Source organism: Ranitomeya imitator, chromosome 5 (genome assembly GCF_032444005.1).
Source record: "Ranitomeya imitator isolate aRanImi1 chromosome 5, aRanImi1.pri, whole genome shotgun sequence".
Classification (NCBI taxonomy): domain Eukaryota; kingdom Metazoa; phylum Chordata; class Amphibia; order Anura; family Dendrobatidae; genus Ranitomeya; species Ranitomeya imitator.
The window spans coordinates 471,677,422-471,701,942 of NC_091286.1; the positions used below are offsets into that span (position 1 = coordinate 471,677,422).

The following is a 24,521-nucleotide window of genomic DNA, read 5'->3' on the forward strand; positions in this document are numbered from 1 at the left end:
TGGATCAGCTTGCTGCTAGGGTACAGGGTATTTCAGATTATATTGTTCAGACTCCTGCCTTAGAACCTAGGATTCCCACTCCTGATTTATTCTTTGGTGACAGATCCAAATGTTTGAGTTTCAAAAATAACTGTAAAATGTTTTTTGCATTGAGACCCCGGTCTTCTGGTGATCCCATTCAGCAGGTTAAAATTATCATATCCCTGCTGCGTGGTGACCCACAGGATTGGGCATTTTCCCTGGAAACTGGCAACCCTGCTTTGCTTAATGTTGATTCTTTCTTTCAAGCATTGGGGTTATTGTATGAAGAGCCTAATTCTGTGGATCAAGCTGAGAAGATCTTGTTGGCCTGTGTCAGGGTCAAGAAGCGGCAGAATTGTATTGCCAGAAATTTAGAAAATGGTCTGTACTGACTAAATGGAATGAGGATGCCTTGGCGGCAATTTTCAGAAGGGGTCTTTCTGAATCCGTTAAAGATGTTATGGTGGGGTTCCCCATGCCTGCTGGTCTGAGTGATTCTATGTCTCTGCCCATTCAGATTGATCAGCGCTTGCGTGAGCACAGAGTTGTGCACATTGTGGCGTTATCCTCCGAGCGGAGTCCGGAGCCTATGCAGTGTGATAGGATTTTGTCTAGAGCTGAACGTCTAAGATTCAGGCGCCAGAATAGGTTGTGTTTTTACTGCGGCGATTCTGCTCATGTTATTTCTGATTGCCCTAAGAGTACAAAGAGAATCGCTAGTTCTGTTACTATCAGTACTGCGCAACCTAAATTTCTGTTATCTGTGACCTTGATCTGCTCATTATCATCATTTTATGTGATGGCATTTGTGGATTCAGGCGCCGCTCTGAACTTAATGGACTTAAAATTTGCCAGATGTTGTGGTTTCCCCTTGCAGCCTTTGCAGAATCCTATTCCTTTAAGGGGCATTGATGCTACACCGTTGGCTAATAAACCTCAGTTTTGGACACAGCTGACCATGCGCATGGCGCCAGCCCATCAGGAAGATTGTCGTTTTCTGGTGTTGCATAATTTGCATGATGATATTGTGCTGGGTTTCCCATGGTTACAGGAACATAATCCGGTGTTAGATTGGAGATCTATGTATGTGACTAGTTGGGGTTGTCAGGGGGTTCATGGTCAAGTTCCTTTGATGTCAATTTCCTCTCCCCCTCTTCTGAAATTCCTGAGTTTTTGTCAGATTTCCAGGATGTATTCGATGAGCCCAAATCCAGTTCCCTTTCACCGCATAGGGACTGTGATTGTGCTATTGACTTGATTCCAGGTTGTAAGTTCCCTAAGGGCCGACTTTTCAACCTGTCTGTGCCAGAACATGCCGCCATGCGGAGCTATATTAAGGAGTCTTTGGAGAAGGGGCATATTCGGCCATCTTCTTCACCTTTGGGAGCAGGTTTTTTTTTGTTGCCAAGAAGGATGGCTCCTTGAGACCCTGTATTGATTATCGCCTCTTGAATAAAATCACGGTCAAATTTCTATACCCTTTGCCTTTGCTTACTGATTTGTTTGCTAGGATTAAGGGGGCTAGCTGGTTTACCAAGATAGACCTTCGAGGGGCATATAATCTTATTCGTATTAAGCAGGGTGACGAATGGAAAACTGCATTTAATACGCCAGAAGGCCATTTTGAATACCTCGTGATGCCATTCGGACTCTCTAATGCCCCATCTGTGTTCCAATTCTTCATGCATGATATCTTTCGGAGTTATCTTGATAAATTCATGGTTGTATATTTGGATGATATTTTGATTTTTTCCGATGATTGGGAGTCTCGTGTGAAACAGGTCAGGATGGTATTTAAGATCCTCCGTGGTAATGCTTTATTTGTGAAGGGGTCAAAGTGCCTCTTTGGAGTGCAGAAGGTTTCTTTTTTGGGCTTCATTTTTTCTCCCTCATCTATAGAAATGGATCCGGTTAAGGTTAAGGCCATTCATGATTGGATTCAGCCCACATCTGTGAAGAGCCTTCAGAAATTCTTGCGCTTTGCTAATTTTTATCGTCATTTGATTGCCAACTTCTCCAGTGTGGTTAAACCTCTGACCGATTTGACAAAGAAAGGCGCTGATGTGACGAATTGGTCCTCTGCGGCTGTTTCTGCCTTTCAGGAGCTTAAACGCCGATTTACTTCTGCCCCTGTGTTGCTTCAGCCAGATGTTTCTCTTCCATTTCGGGTTGAGGTTGACGCGTCTGAGATTGGGGCAGGGGCCGTTTTGTCTCAGAGGAATTCTGATAGGTCCTTGATGAAACCGTGTGCCTTCTTTTCTCGGAAGTTTTCACCTGCGGAACGCAATTATGATGTCGGCAATCGGGAGTTGTTGGCTATGAAGTGGGCATTTGAGGAGTGGCGACATTGGCTTGAGGGGGCCAAGCATCGTATTGTGGTCCTGACCGATCATAAGAATCTGATTTACCTCGAGTCTGCCAAACGGCTGAATCCTAGACAGGCTCGATGGTCCCTGTTTTTCTCCCGTTTTGATTTTGTGGTCTCGTACATTCCTGGTACTAAGAATGTTAAGGCGGATGCCCTCTCTAGGAGTTTTTTTCCTGATTCCCCTGGGGTTCTTTGGCCGGTCGGCATTCTGAAGGAAGGGGTGGTCCTTTCTGCCATTTCCCCTGATTTACGACGGATTCTTCAGGAATTTCAGGCTAATAAACCTGACCGCTGTCCAGTGGGGAAACTGTTTGTTCCTGATAGATGGACTAGTAAATGATTTCTGAGGTTCATTGTTCTGTGTTGGCTGGCCATCCTGGGATTTTTGGTACCAGAGATTTGGTTGGTAGGTCCTTTTGGTGGCCTTCTTTGTCGCGGGATGTGCATTCTTTTGTGCAGTCCTGTGGGATTTGTGCGCAGGCTAAGCCTTGCTGTTCCCGCGCTAGCGGGTTGCTTTTGCCATTACCGGTCCCCGAGAGGCCTTGGACACATATTTCTATGGATTTTATTTCCGATCTTCCTGTTTCCCAAAGGATGTCGGTTATCTGGATTGTCTGTGACGGATTTTCTAAGATGGTTCATTTGGTGCCTTTGCCTAAATTGCCGCCTTCTTCTGATTTGGTTCCGTTTTTTTTCAGTATGTGGTACGTTTGCATGGTATTCCGGAGAATATTGTGTCCGACAGAGGTTCCCAGTTTGTTTCTAGGTTTTGGCGGGCCTTTTGTGCCAAGCTGGGCATTGATTTGTCTTTTTCTTCTGCATTTCATCCTCAGACAAATGGCCAGACTGAGCGAACTAATCAGACCTTGGAGACCTATTTGAAATGCTTTGTGTCTGCTGATCAGGATGATTGGGTGGCTTTTTTGCCATTGGCCGAGTTTGCCGTTAATAATTGGGCTAGTTCGGCTACTTTGGTTTCGCCTTTTTTTTGTAATTTTGGTTTTCATCCTCGTTTTTCTTCTGGGCAGGTTGAGCCTTCTGACCTTCCTGGTGTGGATTCTGTGGTCGACAGGTTGCAGCAGATTTGGGCTCATGTGGTGGACAATTTGGTGCTGTCTCAGGAGGAGGCTCAACGTTTTGCTAACCGTCGTCGGTGTGTTGGTTCCCGGCTTCAGGTTGGGGATCTGGTTTGGTTATCTTCCTGTCAAGTTCCTATGAAGGTTTCTTCCCCTAAGTTTAAGCCTCGATTTATTGGTCCTTATAGGATTTCTGAGATTATTAATCCAGTGTCCTTTCACCTGGCGCTTCCGGCCTCTTTTGCTATTCATAATGTCTTCCATAGATCTTTGTTGCGCAAATATGTGGAGCCCGTTGTTCCCTCTGTTGATCCTCCGGCCCCTGTGTTGGTCGATGGGGATTTGGAATATGTTGTTGAGAAGATTTTGGATTCTCGTTTTTCGAGGCGGAAGCTTCAGTACCTTGTCAAATGGAAGGGTTATGGCCAGGAGGATAATTCTTGGGTTTCTGCCTCTGATATCCATGCCACTGATTTGGTTCGTACCTTTCATCGGGCTCATCCTGATCGGCTTGGGGGCTCTGGTGAGGGTTCGGTGACCCCTCCTCAAGGGGGGGGTACTGTTGTGAATTCAGCTTTTGGGTTCCCTCCGGTGGTTGTAGAGGGTAATGCAGTTGTGCCTGGACTGCAGGATTGGACAGGTGTATCTACTAATTGCAAAACTGACTGAGTTATATAGCTTTGCAGGACTCTTTAGTCCCTGCCAGTTGTCCATTGTTTTTGGAGGATTCACATCCCTTCTGGTCTCTCCTGTTCGCTGTGCTTTTCTTCAAAGATAAGTCCTGGCTTTGTTTTTGCTGTCCACCTGCTGTGGACCTTATAGTTCTGTGCATTTAAATGTTTTGTCTTGTCCAGCTTTGTCTGTGAAGTATTTTTTTTTGCAGGCTTGCTGTGTCTCTGGAGATGCAGATATACCCTCCATGTCTTTAGTCAGATGTGGTGTTTTGTATTTTCTGTGGTGGATATTTTCTAGTGTTTTAATACTGACCGCATAGTACTCTGTTCTATTCTTTCTATTTAGATAGTATGGCCTCCTGTTATGAAAGGCAATTCAGTATCACAATGGACATGGAGGTCAGAGCACATACAGTGATCTGACAATAACCCAAAATAATAGAACGAGCTCTGAGACGTGGGAACTCTGCAGACCGCAATCCCTGATCCTCTCCAAACACAACTAGAGGCAGCCGTTGATTGCGCCTAACGCTACCTATGCAACTCGGCACAGCCTGAGAAACTAACTAGCCTGAAGATAGAAAAAAATAAGCCTACCTTGCCTCAGAGAAATACCCCAAAGGAAAAGGCAGCCCCCCACATATAATGACTGTGAGTAAGATGAAAAGACAAACGTAGAGATGAAATAGATTCAGCAAAGTGAGGCCCGATATTCTAGACAGAACGAGGATAGGAAAGATAACTTTGCGGTCTACACAAAACCCTAAAGAAAACCACGCAAAGGGGCAAAAAGACCCTCCGTACCGAACTAACGGCACGGAGGTTCACCCTTTGCGTCCCAGAGCTTCCAGCAAAACAAATAGACAAGCTGGACAGAAAAAATAGCAACAAATAGCAAAGAAGCACTTGGCTATGCAGAGCAGCAGGCCACAGGAATGATCCAGAGAAACACAAGTCCAACACTGGAACATTGACAGGAAGCATGAATCAAAGCATTAGGTGGGGTTAAGTAGAGAAGCACCTAACGACCTCACCAGATCACCTGAGGGAGGAAACTCAGAAGCAGCAGTACCAGTTTCCTCCACAAACGGAAGCTCCCAGAGAGAATCAGCCGAAGTACCACTTGTGACCACAGGAGGGAGCTCTGCCACAGAATTCACAACAGTACCCCCCCTTGAGGAGGGGTCACCGAACCCTCACCAGAGCCCCCAGGCCGACCAGGATGAGCCACATGAAAGGCACGAACAAGATCGGGAGCATGGACATCAGAGGCAAAAACCCAGGAATTATCCTCCTGAGCATAACCCTTCCATTTAACCAGATACTGGAGTTTCCGTCTTGAAACACGAGAATCCAAAATCTTCTCCACAATATACTCCAATTCCCCCTCCACCAAAACCGGGGCAGGAGGGTCAACAGATGGAACCATAGGTGCCACGTATCTCCGCAACAATGACCTATTGAAGACGTTATGTATGAAAAAAGAATCTGGGAGGGTCAGACGAAAAGACACAGGATTAATAACCTCAGAAATCCTATAAGGACCAATGAAACAAGGTTTAAACTTCGGAGAGGAAACCTTCATAAGAATATGACGAGAAGATAACCAAACCAGATCCCCAACACGAAGTCGGGGACCCACACGGCGTCTGCGATTAGCGAAACGTTGAGCCTTCTCCTGGGACAAGGTCAAATTGTCCACTACATGAGTCCAAATCTGCTGCAACCTGTCCACCACAGTATCCACACCAGGACAGTCCGAAGACTCAACCTGTCCTGAAGAGAAACGAGGATGGAACCCAGAATTGCAGAAAAATGGCGAAACCAAGGTAGCCGAGCTGGCCCGATTATTAATGGCGAACTCAGCCAAAGGCAAAAAGGACACCCAGTCATCCTGATTGGCAGAAACAAAGCATCTCAGATAGGTTTCCAAGGTCTGATTGGTTCGTTCGGTCTGGCCATTAGTCTGAGGATGAAAAGCCGAGGAAAAAGACAAGTCAATGCCCATCCTACCACAAAAGGCTCGCCAAAACCTCGAAACAAAATGGGAACCTCTGTCAGAAACGATATTCTCTGGAATGCCATGCAAACGAACCACATGCTGGAAGAACAATGGCACCAAATCAGAGGAGGAAGGCAACTTGGACAAGGGTACCAGATGGACCATCTTAGAAAAGCGATCACAGACCACCCAAATGACTGACATCTTTTGAGAGACGGGAAGATCTGAAATAAAATCCATAGAGATATGTGTCCAAGGTCTCTTCGGGACCGGCAAGGGCAAAAGCAACCCACTGGCACGAGAACAGCAGGGCTTAGCCCGAGCACAAATCCCACAGGACTGCACAAAACAACGCACATCCCGCGACAGAGACGGCCACCAAAAGGATCTAGCCACTAACTCTCTGGTACCAAAGATTCCAGGATGACCAGCCAACACCGAACAATGAACCTCAGAGATCACTTTATTTGTCCACCTATCCGGGACAAACAGTTTCTCCGCTGGACAACGATCAGGTTTATTAGCCTGAAATTTTTGCAGCACCCGCCGCAAATCAGGGGAGATGGCAAACACAATTACTCCTTCCTTGAGGATACCCGCCGGCTCAGATAAACCCGGAGAGTCGGGCACAAAACTCCTAGACAGAGCATCCGCCTTCACATTTTTAGAGCCCGGAAGGTACGAAATCACAAAGTCAAAACGGGCGAAAAACAGCGACCAACGAGCCTGTCTAGGATTCAAACGCTTAGCAGACTCGAGATAAGTCAGGTTCTTATGATCAGTCAATACCACCACGCGATGCTTAGCTCCCTCAAGCCAATGACGCCACTCCTCGAATGCCCACTTCATGGCCAGCAACTCTCGGTTGCCCACATCATAATTCCGCTCAGCAGGCGAAAACTTCCTGGAAAAAAAAGCGCATGGTTTCATCACTGAACAATCAGAACCTCTCTGCGACAAAACAGCCCCTGCTCCAATCTCAGAAGCATCAACCTCGACCTGGAACGGAAGAGAAACATCAGGTTGACACAACACAGGGGCAGAAGAAAAACGACGCTTCAACTCTTGAAAAGCTTCCACAGCAGCAGAAGACCAATTGACCAAATCAGCACCCTTCTTGGTCAAATCGGTCAATGGTTTGGCAATACTAGAAAAATTGCAGATGAAGCGACGATAAAAATTAGCAAAGCCCAGGAACTTTTGCAGACTTTTCAGAGATGTCAGCTGAGTCCAATCATGGATGGCTTGGACCTTAACAGGATCCATCTCGATAGTAGTTGGGGAAAAGATGAACCCCAAAAATGAAACCTTCTGCACACCAAAGAGACACTTTGATCCCTTCACAAACAAAGAGTTAGCACACAGGACCTGAAAAATCGTTCTGACCTGTTTCACATGAGACTCCCAATCATCCGAGAAGATCAAAATGTCATCCAAGTACACAATCAGGAATTTATCCAGGTACTCTCGGAAGATGTCATGCATAAAGGACTGAAACACTGATGGAGCATTGGCAAGTCCGAATGGCATCACTAGATACTCAAAATGACCCTCGGGCATATTAAATGCAGTTTTCCATTCATTGCCTCGCCTGATTCGCACCAGATTATATGCACGACGAAGATCAATCTTGGTGAACCAACTAGCCCCCTTAATTCGAGCAAACAAATCAGATAACAAAGGCAAGGGGTACTGAAATTTAACAGTGATCTTATTAAGAAGGCGATAATCTATACAAGGTCTCAGCGAACCATCCTTTTTGGCTACAAAAAAGAACCCTGCTCCTAATGGCGACGATGACGGGCGAATATGCCCCTTCTCCAGGGATTCCTTCACATAACTGCGCATAGCGGTGTGCTCAGGCACGGATAAATTAAACAGTCGACCTTTTGGGAATTTACCACCAGGAATCAAATTGATAGCACAATCACAATCCCTATGCGGAGGTAGGGCATCGGACTTCGGCTCATCAAATACATCCCGGTAATCAGACAAGAACTCTGGAACCTCAGAAGGGGTGGATGACGAAATTGACAAAAATGGAACATCACCATGTACCCCCTGACAACCCCAGCTGGACACCGACATGGATTTCCAATCCAATACTGGATCATGGGCTTGTAGCCATGGCAACCCCAACACGACCACATCATGCAGATTATGCAACACCAGAAAGCGAATATCCTCCTGATGTGCAGGAGCCATGCACATGGTCAGCTGGGTCCAGTATTGAGGCTTATTCTTGGCCAAAGGCGTAGCATCAATACCTCTCAATGGAATAGGACACTGCAAGGGCTCCAAGAAAAACCCACAACGCTTAGCATATTCCAAGTCCATCAAATTCAGAGCAGCGCCTGAATCCACAAACGCCATGACAGAATATGATGACAAAGAGCAGATCAAGGTAACGGACAGAAGAAATTTTGACTGTACCGTACCAATGGTGGCAGACCTAGCGAACCGCTTAGTGCGCTTAGGACAATCAGAGATAGCATGAGTGGAATCACCACAGTAGAAACACAGCCCATTCAGACGTCTGTGTTCTTGCCGTTCAACTCTGGTCAAAGTCCTATCGCACTGCATACGCTCAGGTTTAAGCTCAGGTAACACCGCCAAATGGTGCACAGATTTACGCTCACGCAAGCGTCGACCGATCTGAATAGCCAAAGACATAGACTCATTCAAACCAGCAGGCATAGGAAATCCCACCATGACATCCTTAAGGGCTTCAGAGAGACCCTTTCTGAACATAGCTGCCAGCGCAGATTCATTCCATTGAGTGAGCACTGACCATTTTCTAAATTTCTGGCAATATACCTCTATCTCATCCTGACCCTGACAAAGAGCCAGCAAATTCTTTTCTGCCTGATCCACTGAATTAGGCTCATCGTACAGCAATCCGAGCGCCAGGAAAAACGCATCGATATTACTCAATGCAGGATCTCCTGGTGCAAGAGAAAATGCCCAGTCCTGAGGGTCGCCGCGCAAAAAAGAAATAATAATCAAAACCTGTTGAACTGGATCACCAGAGGAACGAGGTTTCAAGGCCAGAAATAACTTACAATTATTTTTGAAACTCAGAAACTTAGTTCTATCTCCAAAAAACAAATCAGGAATAGGAATTCTTGGTTCTAACATAGATTTCTGATCAATAGTGTCTTGAATCTTTTGTACTCTTGCCGAGAGCTGATCCACAAATGAAGACAGACTTCTAATGTCCATCGCTACACCTGTGTACTGAACCACCCAAATGTCTAGGGGAAAAAAAAGACAAAACACAAAGCCAAGAAAAAAAAATGGTCTCAGAACTTCTTTTTTCCCTCTATTGAGAATCATTAGTACTTTTGGCTTCCTGTACTGTTATGAAAGGCAATACAGTATCACAATGGACATGGAGGTCAGAGCACATACAGTGATCTGACAATAACCCAAAATAATAGAACGAGCTCTGAGACGTGGGAACTCTGCAGACCGCAATCCCTGATCCTCTCCAAACACAACTAGAGGCAGCCGTGGATTGCGCTTAACGCTACCTATGCAACTCGGCACAGCCTGAGAAACTAACTAGCCTGAAGATAGAAAAAAATAAGCCTACCTTGCCTCAGAGAAATACCCCAAAGGAAAAGGCAGCCCCCCACATATAATGACTGTGAGTAAGATGAAAAGACAAACGTAGGGATGAAATAGATTCCGCAAAGTGAGGCCCGATATTCTAGACAGAACGAGGATAGGAAAGATAACTTTGCGGTCTACACAAAACCCTAAAGAAAACCACGCAAAGGGGCAAAAAGACCCTCCGTACCGAACTAACGGCACGGAGGTACACCCTTTGCGTCCCAGAGCTTCCAGTAAAACAAATAGACAAGCTGGACAGAAAAAATAGCAACAAATAGCAAAGAAGCACTTAGCTATGCAGAGCAGCAGGCCACAGGAATGATCCAGAGAAACACAAGTCCAACACTGGAACATTGACAGGAAGCATGAATCAAAGCATTAGGTGGGGTTAAGTAGAGAAGCACCTAACGACCTCACCAGATCACCTGAGGGAGGAAACTCAGAAGCAGCAGTACCAGTTTCCTCCACAAACGGAAGCTCCCAGAGAGAATCAGCCGAAGTACCACTTGTGACCACAGGAGGGAGCTCTGCCACAGAATTCACAACAGCCTCCTATGCTAAATCCTGATTTCATGTCTGCGTGTGTTTTTTCCCTCTCCTCTCACAGTCAATATTTGTGGGGGCTGTCTGTCCTTTGGGGATTTTCTCTGAGGCAAGATAGGTTTCCTGTTTCTGTCTTTAGGGGTAGTTAGTTTCTTAGGCTGTGTCGAGGGGTCTAGGGAGTGTTAGGTACCCCCCATGGCTACTTCTAGTTGCGCTGCTAGGTTCAGGATTTGCGGTCAGTACAGGTGCCACCTTCTCCAGAGTACGTCTCATTCTGCTCCAAGGCCACCAGATCATAACAGGTTCTGCAGGTGCGGACCACAGACCACATCTCAGTACCAATGCTTTCTGGCTGATATATTGGTCACTTTTGAATGTTGGTTGTGCTTTCACACTTGTGGTAGCATGAGACGGACTCTACAACCCACACAAGTGGCTCAGGTAGTACAGCTCATCCAGGAGGGCACATGAATGCGAGCTGTGGCAAGAAGGTTTGCTGTGTTTGTCAGCGTAGTGTCCAGAGGCTGGAGGCACTACCAGGAGACAGGCCAGTACGCCAGGAGATGTGGAGGGGGCCATAGGAGGGCAACAACCCACCAGCAGGACTGCTACCTCAGCCTTTGTGCAAGGAGGAACAGGAGGAGCACTGCCAGAGCCTTGCAAAATGACCTCCAGCAGGCCACAAATGTGCATGTGTCTGCACAAACGGTTAGAAACCGACTCCATGAGGATGGTCTGAGTGCCCAACATCCACAAATGAGGGTTGTGCTCACAGCCCAACACAGTGCAGGATGATTGGCATTTGCCACAAAACACCAGGATTGTCAAATTCGCCACTGGGCCCTGTGCTCTTCACAGATGAAAGCAGGTTCACACTGCGCACATGTGACAAACATGACAGAGTCTAGAGATGCTGTGGAGAGCGATTTGCTGCCTGCAACATCCTTCAGCATGACCGGTTTGGCAGTGGGTCAGTAATGGTGTGGGGTGGCATTTCTTTGGAGGGTCGCACAGCCCTCCATGCGCTCACCAGAGGTAGGCTGACTGCCATTAGGTACTAAGGTGAAATCCTCAGACCCCTTGTGAGACAATATGCTGGTGTGGTTGACCCTGGGTTCCTCCTAATGCAGGACAATGCCAGACCTCATGTGGCTGGAGTGTGTCAGCAGTTCCTGCAAGATGAAAGCTTTGATGCCATGCACTGGCCCACCCGTTCACAAGACCTGAATCCGATTGAACACATCTGGGACATCATGTCTCGCACCATCCACCAATGTCACGCTGAACCACAGACTGGTAAGGAGTTGCGGGATGCTTTAGTCCAGGTCTGGTTGAGATCCCTCAGGAGACCATCCGCTGCCTCATCAGGAGCATGCCCAGGCATTGTAGGGAGGTCATAAAGGCACATGGAAGCAAAACACACTAATGAGCATCATTTCCTTGTCTTGAGACATTTCCACTGAAGTTGGATCAGCCTGTAACTTGATTTTCCACTTTTGATTTTGAGTATCATTCCAGATCCAATCCTCCATGAGATATTCATTTTGATTTACATTGATCATTTTTATGTTTTATTGTTCTCAACACATTCCACTATGTAATGAAAAAAGATTTGCAACTGAAATATTTCATTCAGTGATATCTAAGATGTGTTATTTTAGTGTTCCCTTTATTTTTTTGAGCTGCGTACTTATTTTCCACCATAATTTGCTAAATAAATCTTGCCAAATCAGACAAGGTGATTTTCTGGATTTGTTTTCTTATTTTGACTCTCATAGTTGTGATCTACCTATGATGTCAAATACAGGCCTCTCTCATCTTTTTAAGTGGGAGAACTTTCGCAATTGGTGGCTGACTAAATACTTTTTTCCCCACTGTATATTTATATAGTTGTTGCTATCTATTAATCTATACCTCATCTATCCCACATGAGCATATGAAATGTCATTGAGTTGTTCTTCCGTACATCTAACTGGTTTTGTGAATGTTCTGGGACCAAGTAAACAAATTTTTCAATATTTACCTTTTGATTTTTTTCTCAACATAACTTCTCCATCTTATTTGTTTTTATGTATTTGTTAATTGTTTCAATAAAATTGTGTTTTGTTTTATTTTTTGTCTATGGGAGTTTCTCGGTAGGTTTGGTATTAGTTTAAAATCCCTTTTACACATTTGACCCTGTGTTGGTTTCTCAATATACAATGTGGATAAAAAAACAGTGATGTGGGCAGGGTTAGCTTTTTGAGCTCTGGTACATTAACAGTATGTGCACACGTTGCAGATTTGCCTGCAGAATTTTCTGCACACAATCTGCACCTCTTGGCAGAAAACGCAGGTAAAAATCCACACGCTTTTGATGCGTATATGATGCTTTTTTTAATGCGGATTTGTATGCGTTTCTCTAACCTAAATAAAGATCTGTTATTTAAAAAAGAATTGTGATTTAATTTCTTATTTTACATACTCCATGGAAGAATAGTGTTTACACACACACAGAGACAGACAAAAGAACAAATTGGATGAAAAACCAAGGTTCAAGAATACCAAGAAAAAAAAAACAAAAGAAAACCTTGTATCCTAACAGGTAATTTATAAAACTGAATATTTATTGTTCACTTTAAAACATTGAACACACAATCACCATACAGACAACCGTGCTGAACTAGAACTATCCCTCACACTAATATAACCCTAAGTTGCCCTGCCTATGCAGCGGAGGTTGGCACCCTACAATACATACGAGATAGTCGTCCCCGCTCCACAGCGGCTGTCCCTGTTACTCCTATTTGTAGGCTATAGATAGTGTGATGCACTTACACCACCATTCTAGCATGACAGGAAAAATGGAGCGGACAGTGATTGCCTTTCAATGTAATAGTCTATGGCAATCATTAGACAGTGTGAAGGAGAGTGAATAACAAGATACCAAAAAGTGCATAGCAGACACAGAATACCTCACTATAATTGTTCCCTGCTATTTGTAATAGCCTACCTACCTGTGGGTGTTGGCACCCTACTGTTCAGCGGATATGGCGCCCCCACTCCTCGACGGCTCACCTTAATAGTAGCCCTATAGATAAGCTAATAACTCTCAGATATATCTAAGATATATCTAAGCTAATAACTTTCAGATATATAACCTGGTGGGCCTGATCAACCTGCGACCATAATCATTGATCTCAAATAGACTGAATCCAGTTAACCCTCCATGGGCACAGTGCTGATATAAGACTGCATTCCCATACTGTGATATAAAAATAACAGTTATAACAATGAGGTTCTCCGAACATGTCCATGGAGCCAGGTAACCAGTTGGTCCCAATCTTTACTTTCCCAAACGTATCCATGGGGCTCAAGCAGTAGCGTAGCTACTGGGGGGGGCAGAGAGGGCCTTTGCCCCGAGCCCTGTCACATGAAGGGGCCCACTGGGAGCCGGCACTGCCACTTCTGTGCTGAGGCACAATACAGCAGAGGTGGAGAGCAGCAAAATGCCTGCTCTCCTGCCTGACGGAGATTCTGCATGCTGGTCGGACACTGCCCAGTTACAAGTCTCCCTCCTGCACTGTATTGTGCTGACCGACCTCAGGAGCTTCTCCCAGGCTGCAGGTTTCTTCCCTCCATGTGCACGGACTAGCTCAGGGCAGCATGCTGGGTGCCCACCTGCATTTTATTCAGATACTTCCTGGTCCTGCTGCAATCTTCATTGGTAAGTGGGGATAAGATTGATAGGCATGTCATAGTCAGTGGGGGGTAAATGTGAGAGGATGGGGGTATTGTGAGGGCTGAGGTGGGTGAGGGAGTGACAGGCACTGGGGGGGCTGATTATTAGATGGTTACCAGATTATATGCCCTCCATCACATGTAATAGTTGTTCTCTGGGATGGGGAGGTAGGGGGCTTATTATACTAACCAGCTGGGGAAGCCATAAGCTACATCACATTTAAGCATTACTCCAGCATTTTTTTTATTTGATCGCTGGAGTGGCGCGTTAAGGGTATGTGCACACACTGTGGATTGGGCTGTGGATTCGCAGCAGTTTTCCATGCGTTGTACACTACCATGTAAACCTTTGGAAAACAAAATCCGCAGTGCTCATGCTGCAGAAAATTCCGCGAGGAAACGCAGCAGTTTATTTTCCGCAGCATGTCAATTCTCTGTGCGGATTCCGCAGCGTTTTACACCTATTCCTTAATAGGAATCCGCAGGTGTAAAAACGCAGACGAAATCCACACAAAACCAACAAAATCCGCAGTAAATCAGTGGGGAATCCGCAATGTGTGCACATACCCTAAAGGTACCGTCACATTAAGCGACGCTGCAGCGATATAGGCAACGATGCCGATCGCTGCAGCGTCGCTGTTTCGTCGTAGTGTGGTCGCTAGAGAGCTGTCACACAGACAGCTCTCTAGCGACCAACGATGCCGAAGTCCCCTGGTAACCAGAGTAAACATCGGGTTACTAAGCGCAGGGCCGCGCTTAGTAACCTGATGTTTACCCTGGTTACCATTGTAAATGTAAAAAAAACAAACACTACATACTTACATTCCGGTGTCTGTCGCGTCCCTCGCCGTCACCTTCCCTGCACTGTGTAAGCGCCAGCCGTAAAGCAGAGCGGTGACGTCACCGCTGTGCTCTGCTTTACGGCCGGCCGGCGCTGACACAGGATGCAGGAGGAGTGCAGGCAAGCGGACGCCGGGGGATGCGACAGACACCGGAATGTAAATATGTAGTGTTTGTTTTTTTTAAATTTACAATGGTAACCAGGGTAAACATTGGGTTACTAACGACCCTGCGCTTAGTAACCCGATGTTTACCCTGGTTACAAGTGAAGACATCGCTGAATCGGCGTCACACACGCCGATTCAGCGATGTCAGCGGGTGATCCAGCGACGAAATAAAGTTCTGGCCTTCTAGCTCCGACCAGCGATCTCACAGCAGGATCCTGATCGCTGCTGCGTGTCAAACACAACGATATCGCTATCCAGGATGCTGCAACGTCACGGATCGCTATAGTTATTGTTCTAAAGTCGCTCAGTGTGAAGGTACCTTAAGAGGTGCAGTTACAGCTGCTGCTCTATACTCAGAGCGGTGACTGAAACCGTGCTGGCGCCGCTGCCGAGGCTGCAGTGAGGAATAAAGTTAATTTCCTCCTGGCAGTGTGACTCTCAGTGCAGGAGACACCATCACGTGTTTCTCGACGCAAGCAGTGAATAGCCAGGCCTTTCCCCGGGAAGGAAGAACCACGGGAAGGGCAGCATCCTATGAAGGAAAGCCACCTATGCCAAGCATGGTATCCATCCACAGACAGCTGTTTCGGGGTGTTTGCCCCTCATCAGTGTGGAGTAGGAATCTGGCTATTAGGAGCAGTGCCTAGTAAAAAGGCTATAAAGGCACAGATGATTGGCCTCGGGGAGACCAAAACATCCAACACTGCGGAGACACCATCACGTGTTTCTCAACGCAGTGATTCCAGAACACTGCCCCCATCCCTTATGGGAAATATGCAGATGCAGGTAAAGAAGCTGCGGAGACACCATCACGTGTTTCTCGACGCAAGCAGTGAATAGCCAGGCCTTTCCCCGGGAAGGAAGAACCACGGGAAGGGCAGCATCCTATGAAGGAAAGCCACCTATGCCAAGCATGGTATCCATCCACAGACAGCTGTTTCGGGGTGTTTGCCCCTCATCAGTGTGGAGTACTCCGCAGCTTCTTTACCTGCATCTGCATATTTCCCATAAGGGATGGGGGCAGTGTTCTGGAATCACTGCGTTGAGAAACACGTGATGGTGTCTCCGCAGTGTTGGATGTTTTGGTCTCCCCGAGGCCAATCATCTGTGCCTTTATAGCCTTTTTACTAGGCACTGCTCCTAATAGCCAGATTCCTACTCCACACTGATGAGGGGCAAACACCCCGAAACAGCTGTCTGTGGATGGATACCATGCTTGGCATAGGTGGCTTTCCTTCATAGGATGCTGCCCTTCCCGTGGTTCTTCCTTCCCGGGGAAAGGCCTGGCTATTCACTGCTTGCGTCGAGAAACACGTGATGGTGTCTCCGCAGCTTCTTTACCTGCATCTACATATTTCCCATAAGGGATGGGGGCAGTGTTCTGGAATCACTGCGTTGAGAAACACGTGATGGTGTCTCCGCAGTGTTGGATGTTTTCGTCTCCCCGAGGCCAATCATCTGTGCCTTTATAGCCTTTTTACTAGGCACTGCTCCTAATAGCCAGATTCCTACTCCACACTGATGAGGGGCAAACACCCCGAAACAGCTGTCTGTGGATGGATACCATGCTTGGCATAGGTGGCTTTCCTTCATAGGATGCTGCCCTTCCCGTGGTTCTTCCTTCCCGGGGAAAGGCCTGGCTATTCACTGCTTGCGTCGAGAAACACGTGATGGTGTCTCCGCAGCTTCTTTACCTGCATCTGCATATTTCCCATAAGGGATGGGGGCACTGTTCTGGAATCACTGCGTTGAGAAACACGTGATGGTGTCTCCGCAGTGTTGGATGTTTTGGTCTCCCCGAGGCCAATCATCTGTGCCTTTATAGCCTTTTTACTAGGCACTGCTCCTAATAGCCAGATTCCTACTCCACACTGATGAGGGGCAAACACCCCGAAACAGCTGTCTGTGGATGGATACCATGCTTGGCATAGGTGGCTTTCCTTCATAGGATGCTGCCCTTCCCGTGGTTCTTCCTTCCCGGGGAAAGGCCTGGCTATTCACTGCTTGCGTCGAGAAACACGTGATGGTGTCTCCGCAGCTTCTTTACCTGCATCTGCATATTTCCCATAAGGGATGGGGGCAGTGTTCTGGAATCACTGCGTTGAGAAACACGTGATGGTGTCTCCGCAGTGTTGGATGTTTTGGTCTCCCCGAGGCCAATCATCTGTGCCTTTATAGCCTTTTTACTAGGCACTGCTCCTAATAGCCAGATTCCTACTCCACACTGATGAGGGGCAAACACCCCGAAACAGCTGTCTGTGGATGGATACCATGCTTGGCATAGGTGGCTTTCCTTCATAGGATGCTGCCCTTCCCGTGGTTCTTCCTTCCCGGGGAAAGGCCTGGCTATTCACTGCTTGCGTCGAGAAACACGTGATGGTGTCTCCGCAGCTTCTTTACCTGCATCTGCATATTTCCCATAAGGGATGGGGGCAGTGTTCTGGAATCACTGCGTTGAGAAACACGTGATGGTGTCTCCGCAGTGTTGGATGTTTTGGTCTCCCCGAGGCCAATCATCTGTGCCTTTATAGACATTTTTTGAGAGACAGGGAGATCCGAAATAAAGTCCATGGAAATGTGCGTCCAAGGCCTCTTCGGGATAGGCAAAGGTGACAACAATCCACTGGCTCGAGAACAGCAAGGCTTAGCCCGAGCACAAACCTCACAAGACTGCACAAAAGAACGCACATCCCTCGACAAGGAAGGCCACCAAAAAGACCTGGCCACCAAGTCTCTAGTACCAAATATTCCAGGATGACCTGCCAACGCAGAAGAATGGACCTCGGAGATAACTCTACTGGTCCAACTATCCGGAACAAACAGTCTCTCAGGCGGACAACGATCAGGTTTACCCGCCTGAAACTCCTGCAAAGCAAGTCGCAAGTCTGGGAAGACGGCCGACAAAATCACCCCATCCCTAAGGATACCAGTGGGCTCAGAATTTCCAGGGGAGTCAGGCACAAAACTCCTAGAAAGAGCATCCGCCTTCACATTCTTTGAACCGGGCAGGTATGAAACCACAAAATTGAAACGAGAGAAAAACAGTGACCAACGAGCCTGTCTAGGATTCAGACGCCTGGCAGACTCAAGGTAAATCAGATTTTTGTGATCAGTCAAGACCACCACACGATGTCTAGCACCCTCCAGCCAATGACGCCACTCCTCAAATGCCCACTTCATGGCCAAAAGTTCCCGATTACCCACATCATAATTCCACTCAGCGGGCGAAAATTTTCTAGAAAAGTACGCACATGGCTTCATCACCGAGCAATCGGAGCTTCTCTGTGACAAAACCGCCCCCGCTCCAATCTCGGAAGCATCAACCTCAACTTGGAAAGGAAGCGAAACATCAGGCTGACGCAACACAGGAGCAGAAGAAAACCAGCGTTTAAGTTCCCGAAAGGCCTCCACAGCCGCAGGAGACCAATCAGCAACATCAGCACCCTTCTTAGTCAAATCCGTCAAAGGCTTAACAACACTAGAAAAATTAGTTATAAAACGACGATAGAAATTAGCAAAGCCTAAGAACTTCTGCAGACTCTTAAGAGATGCAGGCTGCGTCCAGTCACAAATAACCCGAACCTTGACGGGATCCATCTAAATAGTAGAAGGGGAAAAAATATACCCCAAGAAAGAAATCTTCTGGACTCCAAAGAGACACTTTACAAACAAGGAATTAGCCCGCAGGACCTGAAACACCTTCCTGACCTGCTGAACATGAGACTCCCAGTCATCAGAAAAAACCAAAATATCATCCAAATACACAATCATAAATTTATCCAGATATTCACGGAAAATATCGTGCATAAAGGACTGGAAGACTGAAGGAGCATTAGAAAGTCCGAAAGGCATTACCAAATACTCAAAATGGCCCTCAGGCGTATTAAATGCGGTTTTCCACTCATCACCTTGCTTTATTCGTATAAGATTATACGCACCCCGAAGATCAATCTTAGTGAACCATTTAGCCCCCTTAATGCGAGCAAACAAATCAGTCAACAAAGGCAAAGGATACTGATATTTTACGGTAATCTTATTCAAAAGACGATAATCTATACAAGGCCTCAAGGACCCATCTTTTTTGGCCACGAAAAAAAAACCTGCTCCCAAAGGGGACGAAGATGGACGGATATGTCCCTTTTCCAAGGACTCCTTAACATAATCCCGCATAGCAGTATGCTCTGGCACTGACAGATTGAACAAACGACCTTTAGGAAATTTACTACCAGGAATTAAATCTATAGCACAATCGCAATCCCTGTGAGGAGGAGGCGAACTGAGCTTAGGCTCCTCAAAAACATCCCGATAATCAGACAAAAATACAGGAACCTCAGAAGGAGTAGATGAAGCGATAGAAATCGGAGGTGCATCATCATGAACCCCCTGACATCCCCAGCTTAACACAGACATTGTTTTCCAGTCAAGGACTGGATTATGAGTTTGTAACCATGGCAGACCAAGTACTAGAACATCATGTAAATTATACAATACCAGGAAGCGAATCACCTCCTGATGAACGGGAGTCATACGCATGGTCACTTGTGTCCAGTACTGAGGTTTATTCATAGCTAAAGGTGTAGAGTCAATTCCCTTCAAAGGAATAGGGACTTCCAGAGGCTCAAGACTAAACCCACATCGCTTGGCAAATGACCAATCCATAAGACTCAGGGCAGCGCCTGAATCTACATAGGCATCGACGGAAATGGATGATAATGAGCAAATCAGAGTCACAGACAGAATGAACTTAGACTGTAACGTACTAATGGCAACAGACTTATCAACCTTTTTTGTGCGTTTAGAGCATGCTGATATAACATGAGCTGAATCACCACAATAAAAGCACAACCCATTTTTCCGCCTATAGTTTTGCCGTTCACTTCTAGACTGAACTCTATCACATTGCATTGTCTCAAGTGCCTGTTCAGAAGACACCGCCAAATGGTGCACAGGTTTGCGCTCCCGTAAACGCCGATCAATCTGAATAGCCATAGTCATAGACTCATTCAGACCCGTAGGCGCAGGGAACCCCACCATAACATCTTTAATGGCCTCAGAAAGGCCATCTCTGAACTTTGCAGCCAGGGCGCACTCATTCCACTGAGTAAACACTGACCATTTCCGAAATTTTTGACAATATATTTCTGCTTCATCTTGCCCCTGAGAGAGAGCTAATAAAGCTTTTTCAGCCTGAATCTCCTGGTTAGGTTCCTCATAGAGCAAACCCAATGCCAGAAAAAACGCATCCACATTAAGCAACGCAGGATCCCCTGGTGCCAATGCAAATGCCCAATTTTGAGGGTCACCCCGCAGGAAAGATATAATAATCTTAACCTGCTGAGCAGGGTCTCCAGAAGAGCGAGATTTCAAAGAAAGGAACAGCTTGCAATTGTTCCTAAAATTCAGAAAACTAGATCTATCTCCAGCAAAGAACTCTGGAATAGGAATTCTAGGTTCAGACATAGGAGCATGTACAACAAAATCTTGTATATTTTGAACCTTAGCAGCAAGATTATTCAAGCTGGAAGCTAAACTCTGGGCGTCCATGATAAACAGCTAAGGTCAGAGCCATTCAAGGATTAAGAGGAGGAAAAAAAAAAAAAAATCAGCCTGGCTGCAATTAAGGCTAGGCAGCAACCTCAGAGGAGAGAAAAAAAAAAAAAAACTTCCTCAGACTACTTTTCCTCCTACTTCAGCCCAAACATTTTGGCCGGCTATACTGTCATGATTCCAATGGCAGGGAATCACAAAAGGACAAGCACCAACGAGCTCTAGGGTGATGGAACCTGAGCTGACCGCGACCCTAAACCTGAACACACAAATAACAATAGCCGGGGAACGTGCCTACGTTGATCCTAGACGTCTCGCACCAGCCGAAGATCTAACTTCCCCTATTAGAAGAAACACAGACCTCTCTTGCCTCCAGAGAAATACCCCACAGAAATAGCAGCCCCCCACATATAATGATGGTGAAATGAGAGGACATACACAGTATGAAAACAGATTCAGCAAAATGAGGCCCGCTAAAACTAGATAGCAGAGGATACAAAAGTAAACTGCGCGGTCAGCAAAAAACCCTTCAAAAAACCATCCTGTAATTACTTGAACTCATGTTCCAACTCATGGAACATGAGGAGCAATTACAGCCCACTAAAGCAACCAGCAGCAAAGAAACAATTATATGCAAGCTGGACAAGACAAAAATAAAGCAAAACGTGGAACAAGAAAATCAAAACTTAGCTTGTCCTGAAGATTACTGAAGCCAGAAGCTGAGGTAACAAAACACTCTGATAACCTTGATAGCCGGCGGGGAAATGACAAGAAAGCCCGGTTAAATAGGAAACTCCCAAATCTTAATAGAACAGGTGGACACCAGAGACAGCAGAACACAAATCACCCAGTACCATCAGTAACCACCAGAGGGAGCCCAAAAACAGAACTCACAACAGTCCTCATATAGTAGTATCAGTGCGGTCATCTGCTGATGTTCCCCTATGCTCACAATTAGGGTACACCATGTAGCTGTAGTCAGGGGTACCTCGTTAGGGGCCAACTCAGACTTTTTGCCCCCCCTAAGCTGAAACCCTAGCTACGCCTCTGGGCTCAAGTAACCAGTGGGTCCAAATCCTGGCTTCCCCAAATGTATCCATGGGTTCAGAGATGGTCAATGCAGGAATACTGTATTCTTCCAGCAGGGCTGTGGTCTGCTATGCTGGCATACTATATAATTTCACATCTGTGTCCCTCCTGTTGTAGCCATGATGCCCTGGCTGCTGAGTGCTCCTGGCTGTGGATATGTGAAAAGTCTCTGGTTCTCTGGATATTTGGATCTCTGGATCTCTGGGATAACCTTTACAGAGACATATCCAACTTATATAGTTCACAACTGTTGTCCTTCAAGCCATCATCCGGAGGTCAAGAGGAAGGTGTGATGAAATTATCTCCCATTGTTTGAGTATTTAATAAATTTGCATAGTTTGTTTTTCTCTGTTTTGCAGGTCAGCAAACTAGCTGGCCTGGACAATGTGTAATCAACATATTAACAAACATCTATTTTTCAATTTTCCTGCATCTCTATCATCCAAGATAACGACACAATATGTTGCAACAAATGTCAACTTAAAAGTCAATATTGCGGGCGACGAACAAAAGTCTGTGCTTTCTTGACTAACCAAAGAACAAACACAAATTCAAAAGTCAACATATAGATAACAATCCTGGCCAACTGACAATAGACGTGTGGATAGTTAAGATTAAATACTGGGCCGTCACAACGAGATTCTACAATTTCACCCATATTTCTGAAGCAACCAGAACTTTAGTCTGTACCTATGCTTGATACTGAGATGCAAAAACTTCAAAATAGACTCGTCGGGTAGAACAGATGCCTTCATAATGGCGTCTATGAGTCGTGTGGAACCAAGAGTGACTTGTCCAAATCAGTCTGAAGCCATTTTGGTTGAAGATTATAGAGCAGGGGACATGATCTGCTCAGAACTTGTCGTAGGTGATCGAGTTATTGACGTTGGCTCTGAATGGAGAACCTTCAGCAACGACAAAGCTTCCAAAGATTCATCTAGAGTTGGAGATATCCAGAATCCTCTTCTCAGTGGTGGAGACCTGAGTACAGTGATCGGGAAGGGAACGGGTGCAGCGAGTTTTGATGAGTTTGGAAATTCCAAATATCAGAACCATAGGACGATGAGCAGTTCAGACCGCGCCATGATGAACGCGTTTAAGGAAATCACAACTATGGCAGACCGAATATACCTCCTATGTAATATTATCGATCGGACTAATAATTTATTTAAACAAGTTTATGAACAGAAAAGCCTGAAGGGTAGAAGTAATGATGCCATAGCTTCTGCATGTCTGTATATTGCATGTAGACAAGAACATTTAAAGAAATCTGCGCTGTCTCAAGAATCTCCAAGAAAGAAATTGGCAAATGTTTCAAGCTGATCTTGAAAGCGTTGGAAACCAATGTGGATTTGATTACTATGGGAGACTTTATGTCCAGGTTCTGCTCAAACTTGGGCCTCAGCAAACAAGTGCAGATGGCGGCTACTTGCATCGCATGCAAGGCTGTGGAGGTGGACTTGGTGCCTGGAAGAAGTCCCATATCGGTGGCAACTGCTGCCATTTACATGGCTTCACAAGCATCTGCCGAAAAGAGAACGCAGAAAGAGATCGGTGACATCGCAGGCGTTGCTGATGTAACCATCCGACAGTCCTACAGACTCATCTACCCGCGGGCTCCAGACTTGTTTCCTGCGGACTTCAAGTTTGACACACCTGTCGACAAGTTGACGCAGTTATAAGATGCACCCCCCATGCGATTCTGAAATAGTCGACCCTTTTGATTATGGTTTTATTTCAAGTTGATGCAGAGACGTCAAGTAAAATTGGTGCAAATCTGCAGCAAGTCTAATAAAACATTCCAAGCATTTTCAAAATAGTGCTGTTTACAGATGAGAGTTCTAGAAATGCTGAAACCGCTCTCAGGATTCCAGTGCCCTTACTCATTGAATTGCAATGAAAGTGTGAAATGTGTAACATTTTTCTGAATATGTGTTAATTAAATGTCTACCAATAGTCTTGTTTTTTTTAATATTCACAATATAAAGGATCATTTTTTCTTATGGTATTAAAATCATACATTTTTTTTAACAAGCGATTTCATGCTGTCTTTCCCAACCACAATCTAGCATATCTCCTAAATTTATGCTGTTGTCTTATTTTATATGCACATTAGCAGTTATTGTAAAGTGATCTTTCTGTAGCAAACTTTTTGTTGCCACTTATAATCCCTGTAAATGCTCTAGTTATTAGCTGCACTAAAATGGAAAGCTTCAACTTTCACGTCCAATTTGTTTAAATGCCAAACTTGATATAATTCACATTTTCTTTATTGATTATAAGCAGATTTATTAAGTGACACATACATACTTTTCTACAATAAAGTACCCCTTAGAAATACATTAGAAATTCCACAACACAAGCAAGAATTGATACTTACAAAAAAGTAGCTTGCTGTGCTTGAAACATTATCAAATCAAAATAAAACATGAAAAGTCTGTCAGACACGTACACATTGCAAATGTACCACCTCTGTACATTATGATTTTTAGACATATTTTCTCAATAATGTTTCAGCTACTTCCCACATTTGTATTCCATCTTATCTTCATGTGTGACTCACTATTCATCTGTTGGGTTGACATACTTTCAGTACATTTAATTGTACCTGTGGTTGCCCTGCGGCCCATGCACCCAGTTCTAAATGTACCATCTTTTAGCCTTTCTCACACTCTACCCCGTTTATCATCAAATAACATTTTTTTCTGTTCTATTCTGTTGTTTATTTAGTTTATTCCTCCTTGCACCATTCCTAGTGACTTCAAGGCTTCTGACTAACAGTCTGACTTCAGCCTTAATTATTTTCTGACTTCAAGGCTTCTGACTAACAGTCTGACTTCAGCCTTAATTATTTTCTGT

The 24,521-nt window shown here is 45.5% G+C and overlaps 1 pseudogene; it reads left to right on the plus strand.

Moving 5' to 3' along the window:
• The first annotated feature begins 22,418 nt into the window (after positions 1-22,418).
• LOC138680814 (transcription initiation factor IIB-like) lies at positions 22,419-23,474 on the plus strand (annotated as a pseudogene).
• Positions 23,475-24,521: the final 1,047 nt, after the last annotated feature.